At 35.4% G+C, this 12,655-nt stretch overlaps 1 protein-coding gene across 1 annotated transcript in view; it reads left to right on the forward strand.

Annotated features, from left to right (window-relative positions):
- LOC148949688 (protein turtle homolog B-like) overlaps positions 1–12,655 on the forward strand; it is a 211,503-nt gene that overhangs the window by 53,312 nt on the left and 145,536 nt on the right. The window lies entirely within an intron of this gene.

A 12,655-nucleotide genomic window follows, 5' to 3' on the forward strand; every position in this document is an offset into this window, starting at 1 on the left:
ATGTACTAGTAGCACTCCCAAGTGCGCTCGTTGTGCTGGACCGCATTTATCTACGAACAGTGATCGTTGTACGGAATCTCCGAAATGTGCCAATTGTGGAGGATCTCATCCTTCTTACAGCCTACGATGCCCTGTGATTAAAAAGATCATTGATAAGGTCTATTCTCAGAAATGAATCCGGACATAAGTATAGTCTCATTTAATATTAATGGAACGAGAGGCAAGCACTTTTTTATTGATGACCTGTATGTTAATTACGACGTTGTCTGTCTCCAAGAACATTTACTGACCACCTTTAGCGAAATTTTTCTGAGACGATGCAGTGATCACGTTGTTTTTGTGCGTCCAGCTAAAGTTACGCGTGGCCGCCCTTCTGGCGGCTTAGCATGTGTTTTTAAGAAAAATATTTCTGGTGCGAGTCCTGTGCTTTTCCAATCAGATGACACTTTTCTTGCGGTGCGTCTTGGTAATATTGTATTAATTAATGTGTATCTGCCATATAATGATCGTTTCATTCGTTCACTTCAGAATTTCTCTTGTGCTTGTAATGGTCTTAAAACTTTAATCCAAAAGATATCGGATAACGGGTTGCATTTTGTTATTGCTGGTGATTTTAATACCGATCTGGTTTCTGATAATGTAAGGAATGGTCAGCTTTTAGATTCTCTCCCGGCTTATAACATTTTTCGGAAGTCCCATGATTATACGTATATTCACCATTCAGATAGTAAATCAGACATTGATCACGTTATTTGTTCTGCAGCCCTTGTCTGCTCACCAGTCACGGTTCATTTTGACGAGAATGATCTTGATCACCTTCCGCTGTCTTTTTGTTTATCAAAGTCTGTTCTGGGAGTATGTCTAAGAGTCTTGGTGTACGTTCTAAATGGTTTTATAAGCCTGACCGGAATGATGCGATTTTTTCTGTTTATCTTATAGCATTGGCTTCACTTCTAAGTACGATTTATGTTCCTTATCAGCTTTTGCAGTGTAGTGAGAATTTTATTTACGCTAAATATGAATTAGATCGATATTATCATTCTATCCTCTCTGCTATGAAAGAAGCTCAAAAAATTTCTGTCCCAGTAAAGTGAATCCGAAAGAATACTCAAAAGCCTCTTTGGTCACTTGACACTAACCTTAAGGCCTGTAAAAATAAAGCTAAATTTTGGCTAAAAGTTTGGACAGAGTGTGGTCGGCCTAGGTCTGGTAATGTTTTTCTTTTTAAACAGAAAACTAAATTAGAATTTAAGAAGTATCTAAAAAGTTTCCGATACCGAGGGCTTGAATTTCTATCTTCGCCAAAAGATTGGAGGAATGTAATTAATTCAAGTAAAACAGATGATTCTGATGTAAGTAGTAATGCTATTCCACCAAGTTCTTGGCATGCATATTATTCGAAGATTTTTTTCCGTTTTGAATTATTCTGTTCATAGAAAGTTTGGTGAAGCGTTGGTTAGAATTGTCCCTAGATTTCTAAGTCAGCGCTTTGTTTTACCTATATCGCGTTGTGAAGTTTTAATGCATTGAATAATCTTAAGTAGAAATCTATTAATGCTGATGGTATCTCTGAAATGCATCTAACTCCCCAATATGCTGAACTTGTGTCACATATTGCGCTTTTGTTTCAAATGTGCTTGGCATCTTCTGTCGTCCCGGAAAGCTTTTTGTGTGGCAGCGTGACTTCAATTTTAAAAAGAGGTAAACCGCCAACAAATTGCTCTTCTTACTGTCCAGTTTCTGTTTCTTGCAATATCAGCAAGGTCTTCGAGTATATTCTTTTACCTAATCGAACTCGAAATAATTATTTCTCTGGTGAAAATCAACTTGGTTTCAGACCTGGTGTGGGGTGTCAACATGCTCATCGTGTCCTTTCGTGTATTCTACTTTCTAATTCTTCTTAGGGTAAAGGCGAATATCTCTGTACACTTGATCTTTCAAATGCTTTTGATTCCGTTGTTCATAACCAGCTTTTCTTTTCTTTGGCTTTTTCTGGTGTTAATTTTTTGGTTATTTACCTTCTACGGTTTTGGTATTCTAATTCTTACCTCCGCCTGAAATCTTCTCCAGAAACAACTATTAAAGTGCTTCGTGGTGTTAGGCAGGGAGGTGTTTTATCACCAACCATTTTCAAAATTTGTATTTCTACTGTTCTGGAAAAGATCTCAGGCACTTATTGTTCCGGTTCTACTGATATTTCTTACATTGCCTATGCTGATGACATTCTGTTGATTAGTTGTACTAAGTCTGCTCTTTCAGCGATGGTTTCCTTAGTTTCTCAATCTTTCCTAAATATTGTTCTATCCCTGAATCTTGACAAGTGTGAATTCTTATCTTATAATCTGTCTTCGTCTACTCCTCTGGTATGTAATGAATTTTCTGTACTTTCTGTCTCTTCCTTTCGGTGGCTTGGTATTACTGTTTCTAATTCTCTAGCTCTCTTTCGTAAACAGATTAGCTAACGCTTCAGTAAATTTTTTTACATACTGCCAACTTCATGACATATCTCCTAAAGTCAAGACATATCTCAAAACTTTGAGATATGTCATGTCAACCGAGCGTGCCGAACATGTTATACCCTCAACAGGGTCTTCTAGGCTCAAGGCTCTAGGCAGGCATGCCTTTCCAAAAACTAACCTGAAAAGTATGGGTCCAATAAGAGAGTCATTCATACTCCTGCCATTTACCCGTGCCCTAGCCATTTAAACATTTGCCTCTCAATTACTTGGACTATCTGTCTTGGCTTTTATCTATCTACAATTACCCAGCCCAGTCTTGATGCAACCTATTGCCCAAAATACTTGATAAATTCAATTCAAAATCACCGGATTTGCTGATTCAGTAAGAAAAATTCAGTTCTGTTATTCAAAAATTGTAGCAAACCGTGGAAAATATAACAGAAGAGCTCTTGGCCACTTATTCTCGACTTTTTCTGATCATTCTGTGCTTTATTTTTCGGGTGTTCATTTTGTTCTTAAGCTAAAGGATTTAAAAAAGATTAAAGTTACATATTTCAAATTTTGCAAATTTCTTCTTTCTTCTTTCTTCTAGAAATCGGTATCTAGTTAAAAAAAATTTCTGTTACGGGTGTAACTCAAAAGCTCGGTGACCTACACAAAAAGCTTTCTGCAGATGCATTTTTTATTATTGGCCCTGACCACGGTATTTTACAGTTCTTTTCTAAGTTTAATTTAATTGCTAGTGTTTGTTGAGTTCTTTCTTGTTTTTCTTTTTTATTATTATGTTTATACTCCACTTGTACTACTTGTTGTCTTGTAGTTGTGGGTAATAAATGATTGATTGATTGAATATAAGGACAAATGAAGACCACTTTTCTATTAGACAACTTGTTTGTTTTGAACACCGACAACGATGGGTCTAAAATGGTATGTAATCACAGCCAAACCTTTTGATATTGCTAGAGGATCACCTAATTCAGTTCTTAGTGTTAACTGGTAGAGTTCCAAATGAGAAGTGTTTACAGGGATATACTGAAGATGCTTTATATTGTACTGATGAATATGATCTTGATTGGTTTTTCGTTCAAGAACTCGTAAATGGGAACATTGCTATTGCCAACTCTGGATGTTTCAACAAATGTAGCATAAAGAAATATACAAGTGTCCATGGAGAAGGCTGGCGGGTAGTCAGCAAAAATAACATTAGTGTTTCCGGCTTTTTTACCATTGATTATATTAAGTTTAAAGCAAAAAACATCTTTTAGATTATCATTGAGAATAAACTTTTCACTGGCACTGGGTGAACTAATGTGTATCTTGCCCTCTTCCTTTGAATAGTTGAAATGAAAGGCTTCTTTTTTACGAGCGGAAATTCTCTTATTGATAAAAAGACATAAATCATTCATACAAGTGAGTTCCTCGTATGGTAATTCAACATATGGATAATCCATAGAATTGATATTTTAAATTTTATGATGTTTGCTAACGGCTGGCGGCCAATCATAGGGTCTAATTATATATCATATTTACGATCTTTTCTCAGGATATCATAGGTATTTTTGAGAATACAGTCGACAAAAGCCACTTCATACGCGCCATCGAATTTTATAGTGGGAGAAAGTTTCGTCCAAAAATCACTTGTTTTATTCAAATCATTGTAGAGAGGGTCGGAGACATTGGACATGAATGTCATATAGAAATCATTGGGAATTATTAATGTCTTCAACTGCAACACATGAATCAAGAGTTTTATCCTAGCCAACGAACAAGCAACTGTCTCTTGCCCCTGCGAGTACGGCTCTTTAATATCTTTTCAATTTGATAAATTTCACTACTGTTTCTAACTTTTTGTAGCTCATATTCATAAGACCCGTCGAGAATCTCATCGTCTTTGGTGTCTCGCAGACGATATGTCGTGGGCTCGGTGTCTAGGATTTTGGAGACTTTAAAAAGTTCAATGGTCCATAAATAATTCCCCTTTTCAAAAATATTGCTGGTTCTCTTAACTCGAACAGTATCGCCAACATTGAATTTTTCTTCAAAATTTTTTTTCACTGGAATATTGTTTAAGAAAAGTGTCAAATGCATATTCACTACAATGAACTTTCTGATGGCTAACATAGGACAGAGATCGATGAGGTCGTTGGTTATATATTTGCATGATTTTATCTAAATCATGAATAAAAGCAGCAGTATTTTTCAATGTACAATATCTTGAAATTGATAGACAAATCGCTGTTATCAATCGTTCAGCCAATGCAGCCTTCATCGGACTATGACTATGATAGAGCTTTGTATTATATTTCTGTAGAACCTTTTGCACATTTGGATTAACAAATTCGCTACCTCGATCACTTTGAATTTTACTATAGTTATCTTGTTCAAGAATACTTTCTAAAGCCTGATTAACTTCAACACCTCTTTTTGTTCGCAATGGAATGGCATATGCATAGCGACAAAAGACACTGATTACCACTAGAATATATTCGTAGGATGTATTGTGACGCCTTTGAATCTCATCTAGAGTTAAAAGATCTGTTTGCATTATATGAAGAGGGAAAAAGTCTTTAGTTTGTCGATATTGTTTGCCACGAAGCCTGCGATCTCGATGCAGAGTGTAACTCGGTCCATTTTCTAGATACTCTTTTGAATTTTTGAAAGTGCTGCTGCTGCTGTTGCCACTGACGTCAGAGGCAACTTTAGAAAGTTTTGTGGGGGAACTTAGACTTTTCACTTCACCAATATTTTCATAGACATGTTTTAAAACTTCATCCATTTTAACCGCAAATACGTAGCATAATGTCCACTCCATTTTTGCACAATGGAGGGTGGTGCTTGTGACGATGAGTTGATATCAATACGTCTTCACTTTTGTCTAGCCATCGTCGTCGGTGTTATCAAATCATTGCTGCTACTTCTTCTTCTTCTTTTTTAAATGGTGTTGTTAGAGGGCTGACACCCCTGATGTAATCCCTTAATTTCTTTAGAATTTGCTTATTGCCAATAAGACTTTTGGGGAAGTTTGATGTATTTAGAAAGCTGTATAGATTATCGTCAAATGATAAAAGTCCTTTACGATTTGTAACCTTATCACAAATTAAATCAATTAGATTATAACTTTTTCCCTGAATTATAATTCGTTTCCCCGTGCTATCGACTTGAACTTGATAATCATCACCACTTTCCAGTATGAGATATGTTAATACTCTTTTATACTGTTTCCGATTGGTGTGTGGTAACAGGTTTCCAATTGATGTCACTATTGAATTCAATTCCTTCTCCATTGATTGTGCTGTTGTTGTTGCAGAATCTTGAGGAGATGTTTCCTTTTTTGGGGGGTGGGGTTCAGTGACACTGACGGCGGTGGGTCTCTCACGATACAGTCTATGTTTGTCAACGAGACGACGTGTATCTTGAAGTAAAACTACCTTTTTATCATCGGCAATATTTTCATCACTAATGCATTCGCTTAGTTTGTCCTCAAAGTGTTTAATTGGTGAAAGGACAAGTTCTATTGGGTCAATTTGTAGGGTTTAGCCATCTAGAGAAAACTGTTTACAAGTCTTGCGATTATTGGCAGTAAAAGTGTAAAAAAGCTACCGCCCGCTTGAAGGAGACCTTTTCTTTTAAAACCTTTTCCTTTGTTTTTGCAAGCCAAGGCACGTAAAGTGGATCGATGTTGCTTTGTGTTTTGTCTAACACCTTCTGGCAAGTGTACATTGCCCTCAGTTAAATTTAAACAAAGTTCAGATATTAGACTAATAAATTCCTTGTCAACGCCATGTTTGAGTATGGCATTCCTGAGTGGGGGTTTTGAAGTGCTTAGAACGGAAAATAAGTGTCCATTTTCGTGTAGTTTCTTCATTGTCATGATGGCAACTAATAGCCCTTTCTACTGTTCACCAGAAGATATACAGTAATTTCTTTGTCGAAAATATATGTGACTACACGCAAATCCTCGGGTGTATTCTGATTAAGATCTAGTAAAATGTACCCGTAGGGTTTTTTTTTGCCTGACTGTACGCTGAAGGTAGAGATTTTGGGCACCGGGACATATTTGCTTATTGAGATTTATTAGAGAACTTGAATCACGAACAACTCGGTAGATAATATAGACGATGCAGTTCAAAGCAAGGGTCCTCATACACTTGCTCTGATGAAGCAGATTGTGTTGAACTAGGGTTATGGAAATGTGTTCATGATGAGAGCAAGCAGTAAACAGCTGTATCATTTCCTGTGAGAACTGTACAATGGATTCAGCTAAATCATCAATAATCAGCCATGAGTTTGGCTCAATACTATTAAAAACATCAAGTCCTCATATGAATTGTACTGGCAGGGACGTAACAGTGGCAATAGCTTTTATTTGGTCATAGGACTCTTGCCAAATACTATAGCAATAGTAAATTTTTTTCGGTTTTTCCAAAAACGTTTTATTACAATTTTAATTATTTTAGCTAAAAGTGTCGTTTTCCCCGAGATTGATGGACCACAGAAAAACAATCTGAATGGTGTTTTAAATTGATACATACTGTTGCTGACAGCAGTTAGACTACAACTAACTTTAAACCATACTTGTGTAATGAATAAATAAAAATAATAATTTTCCCTTAGACCAGCAACATCTACCTAGTACGTTGTTCAATAGCAACAAGAACAACGAAAACATATTTTTTTTTTTATTAACAACACTTTTTGTGCAATAACAATAATAGCAAAAGAACAATTTAATATTTTTCATTTATTGGCAAGACCATATAATTTAAATACAGAAAGAACAGCAAGAACAGCGGCACAGTTGAACACATGTGTAGACAACGAGAAAACACTATTTACAACATTTAAAAGATGAGAATCCCCCCTCCCGGGCCGAAGGCCGGGCCCCCCCACCCCCCGGGGGCGAGCCGAAAAGCGTGGCCCGCTGCTGTGGACCACCACCCCCCCGGGGACGGAAAGTGCGGCCCACTTCGGCGGAAAAAAAACTCTGTATACAATAGCAGAAGTAAAAGTTAAATGATATTTACGATGATGGTAACTAAAATAGATTGTAGATTATATGGGAAATTGTTGTCCTCCAAAAAAACCCACCCACCAAGTACTATTTTTTGAATTTAAGTCAATTTATCCAGACCGAGTTGTTTTTGATAGTCCATACATTCAACTCGATCTGAAATACGGTAGTGTCCATGGGGGAGTACTCTCACACCATCCTCGAGTACATAGACCTTGTCGTGTCGGATATGTAAGACATGGCATTTTTTCCACTCTAACAGTATAATTTTTAAATTGTAGAGAGCGAATTGCCATTACTTTTGCTCTTGGCACTAGACTACTCTCCACACAGTTTCTGTAGACACTCATGTTCAAATTATTTTTTAAAAAGTGTGTAGGCACCCCTTTGCACGCTTGTTTTACATCTTTATCGTGTGTTTCCACACAGTATACTTTCGGACTGGGGAACACCCCATTGGATATTAAATCACTCCCCGTCTCTGATTTTAATATTAATAATTTATTGGAGGCCTGACGTTTCACCAACTCGGGATAGATGCTCTCATTCCAATTCGTGTAATCCATCCGAGAGCTGATGTGGGCGCCTATTTCCAAATCTTCCAATAAATTCTCGGCTTTAACTTTTAACAATAGAGAATCTATGTCACAATAGCACACTTAAACTTCCCTCTCCCTTGGCCATCCATTGTTGACACATTGACGGTTATGAGAGGTAACATGGCCTTTCAATTACAGCTACTAATGCATTTGCAAAGCGATAGCTTAATCAGCCTATATTGATAGCCTTCAGATTTGATTCCTTAATTTGTTGACTATCTCAAGATTGAATGGCTAAATGAAAAGTGTAAAAGAGGTATTTCAATTCCAGGCTATAAACAATGTCCCTCCTTTTTGCCCTACTGTTCCCCAATTAAAATGCTTAAATTGCGCCCATGCTCTTTCCCAACTATTGCAAAGGGGCGTCTTTCTATTTTCATTATAGCGATAAAATAAAAGTGCGTATATTTCAAGGTTTCATAGAATAAGAATCATTGAATATAACTACTCGAAAGTATCTTTTCTGCATCAGAACGGAAACAGTTTTCTAAGAAACTTAATTACCTGAACGACCAAAAATGATGAAAATATTTGTAAGTCTCAAACAAAATTGAACTACTGACTTTTTAACGTCGTTTTAAATTACATTTATTTTCTCCCAGTGTCGATTATTTTCATACCTCATCTGTTTTCTTGTAATAAACTTTTAAAATTAGGGACTGTAAACTCATTACACTACACACACTTGTTTACGGTTAAGGATGCAGACATCAGGTCATGACAGTTCTGAGATAAAGACGGACCGTTTAATTACCATCTCGAAATGTAAATCAGCATGACAGGCATATAGTCTAATCCGGAAGAAGATGAAGCACCGTTGAGAACAATAATTAACATTTTGTTTTCAAGTTCTTCAACACTATTAGCGATAAAATAGATGTACGAATATTTTAAGGTTTCAAATAATAAGAATCATTGAATATAAGTACTGAAAAAGTACCTTTTCTGCATCAGATGGAAATAGTTTTCTAAGATACCTAATTACCTGAACGACCAAAAAATTATGAAAATATTTGTAAGTCTCAAACAAAATTGAACTACTGACTTTTTAACGTTGTTTTAAATTACATTTTTTTCCCAGTCTCGATTAAATTCAATCATCAAAGGTTTTCTTTTAGTAGACTCTTAAAACTAGTCACCCTACACACACTTGTTTACGGTTAAGGATGCAGACATTAGGCCAAGTCAGTTCTGAGATAAAGACGGACTGTTTAATGATCGTCTCTCGTCTTATTATTAAAATACTACATTCTCTGATTTAAACGGTTATATTACTTGATCTCAAACGGATATTAGAATAAGGAAATGTGTATGAACCAAGCAAGATGTATTTCTTTTTGGAAGAAAAAATCATTAGTGAAAATATTGATAAAATTTTAAACAATTTATTTATTCCCTGCAATGCCACCATATTCATTGTCAATTTGCTTTCTTCTTGCATATAGGCCCGTGTATTCTCGCCTTGTATATATGCCATCGCAGGTCCAATGTATTGAATTACTGAGGGACGTGAGTGGTTCTCATCCTCAATTCGAGCCTTTATGATGGCTGGAGGGGCACATTCTTCAAAATTATCCTTAAAAAGAAATTAAATTATAGTTTCTTTTATGTAGAGAAAAAAGCATACAACGTGTATTGAAAAACCAAACTCGTCCATCTATTATACGCCCCCCTTTTTTTTGGGGGGGGGGGGGGATGTACCTAGGTTAGGTTATGTATTAATTATATGCTATGCTTTACCCCCTAATGTGCAAGTATATAGCGCAAATTTGTTTCTAAACTATTATATTTTCATCTTATTTTATTTCATTAGCATTAAGCAAACTTGACTTCTTTCGTGTGTGTTACATAGTGCATAAGTACCATGTTTTCTGAGACAAAAAAAGATGCCATAATATAGCATAAAATCCTCTAGATATTATACAAAATATGCTTCTAAAAACCAGGGCCAATGAAAAAAAAAACCAGAGAGGACTAAAACCCGGAATTAAGGGGTATGAATTTTCAAATTTAGATGAGTAGGTAGGCTACAGACCCATAACATAACTTTCAAAATGTTATCAGTTCGAGAAACAAGGGGTATTTAGATATAAATGCTTGGTAACACTCCCTCGGCATCTATGCCTAAAATTTATACCAAATGACATTTTCAAAAGCTAATCTAGTAGAAAATACATTAATGTCTTCAGAGATAAAATGCTAGCATGATTATAGTTAATATTTGCTTTACGCAACCCCACCCCCCTAATGTGCAAATATAAACCCTGAATTGGTATATATATATAGGGATGGGGACTAAAAATCGTTTCCGACAAAAAAAATGATTATTATATTCGGAAGGAGCATAAAAAAAGGCATCGAGTGGTATATCCACATTATTCGTAAGTCAATAATATGATTTGGTAAAATTTTACCATACAAATATCTCAATTAATTATTTATAAATAAAAAATACGTTATAAATTTGCGTTGAAATAACACCTAAATCATCCATTTTATCAGATGTTTGTCCCTCAATGTCCTCAAAAGAACTGCTATCTTAGCCTAGAAGCTTAGACAATATAAACAAAGTCTCAAGTTGGAATTGTGACAAACAGATAATACGGTACTTTGACTACGACAAAGAAGCTACATAAAATTAAAGCTCATCAATTTCCGAGAAATGTGCTCTGGTGTCACTTAGCCCAGTATTTCTAGCTCCCTGATTTGTCTAGCAAGAGGCAAGTGATCTTGTACCGGTCGTATTCAATGAGCGTGTGGCTGTGATGTCACTCAACCCCGGAGATATTATCTCTCCTCTACTTGTATCCCATGGACGAAAACAGGGGGTAAAGGGGAAAATTCTTGCTTGGAAATTACTGTGTTCGCTACTGTGAACTTTTAATTTGATGAAATGAAAATATAGAAAAACGAGTACAATACTTTAGACAGTCGAAAAAATGAAGTAAAATTTAAATAATAAAAAAATCCGGATATTTCGGCTTCACATCCGGTAGTCTTTATTAACGGGGGAAAAATAGCCTAAACAAAACATGAAAAAAAAACAACAAAGATAACAACACAAACGTCATAGAAAAATAAATAGACGAAACGAAAACTCATATTAACATACAAGTCCAAAATCCTGTCACAACACCCATCCTACAAATACACATATTACATAGCAGACATCTTGTACTGTGTGAAGTTTCATTTTCATAATTTTATTTGAAGTTTAGCTTTCTTTTTGTCTCTTTCTTTTTTATAGCGTTTGTGTTGTTAACTTTGTTTTTTATGCTTTTTTATGTTTTTTCCGTTTTCTCGGATGTGAAGTCAAAATATTCGGAGTTTTTATTACTTATTGTTTGCTTCTTTGTTCTTGTCCAGGGTCTTTTTTAAAATATTATACCCGTTTTACTATATTGTCATTTATTTTAATTTGTAAAAGGATAGGCAGTGGCGTTTAAAAAATTTATACTCTGAACTACTTGACAAAATGTGTGAAAGGTGTGTTAAAAATTGTTGGGAACTAGGAGATATCGATACTAGCACCAGTTTACACTCTTATAAGTTTCTCATAATCTGGGGACTACCATTTTTTGAGAAATTAGTTGTATTAAAATTGGTTATATTAGAAATTATTAAATTAGAATTAGTACCATTTTCTGAGAAAAATTTTTCTGAGATTTTCATTTCACTCTCTTATTTAGTTTTCTCAGCCTCCAACTTGTCCCTTTGGCAGCTTCCGACGCCCCATTTTGCTTTTTAGATCGCAACTGCATATCTTAGAGAATCTCCAAGCCCCTGAGTTTGAAATCGTTCTTCCATTTTTTATATTTGTTTCCACACTCCAGATTAGCCCTGGAACCCAAATTCTGTAAAAAAAATTTCAGTAAAGACTCACTAATAAAATATGGCCAATTATATGCAGCAAAAGGTGGAAAAATCCTTTACTGATGAATAAGAAAGTTCTATTGGGAAGCACCAAGTCCGATTTATTTAATATTGTTGCTTAGTGCGTCTTTTTCCATCAGAATGCCAGTTGAGTATAAGTAGTACTAGAAAGTGCTATTTACTGTGGTAAAATACTGAAACTTGATACTTTAAACAATACTAACTACTGGAGGTGATATAACAATCCCTGGAATTTATGTTAACCTACACAGTGGCATCACTTCTAATTGTTTTTAAATAGATTCTTTAATTATGTTTACAAACTAAACATCCCTAGTCAACAAACAAGCTTCATAAAATCCCCAAAAACTTCACAAAAATTCATAAGCTTCACAAACTAAATACAAAAACTTATGACAAAAAAATTAAATAAAATAAAAATACCGAATTATTTGACGGCCTAGAATATATCTTTGAGTATATTGTTCATCCTATAGTCCTTTGTAATAACTAGGGGAAACCCGCGTAAGATAAAATCACTTTACCCCAATGGCGTGAAATTGAGTAACTGAGAACCACTGATTCTGACGGTAGAACAGGCAAACGCGTAAGGCTTGTTCATAGGGTCGTGAATTTGACATTTTTTTCCGTTGGTAAAAATGTATAAACATCGGAAAATGTTTTTTCATTTAGCCAAAAGTAATATTTTTCAA

Source organism: Artemia sp. Qi Xiang Cuo, chromosome 8 (assembly GCF_049724085.1).
Source record: "Artemia sp. Qi Xiang Cuo chromosome 8, ASM4972408v1, whole genome shotgun sequence".
NCBI classification, from domain to species: domain Eukaryota; kingdom Metazoa; phylum Arthropoda; class Branchiopoda; order Anostraca; family Artemiidae; genus Artemia; species Artemia sp. Qi Xiang Cuo.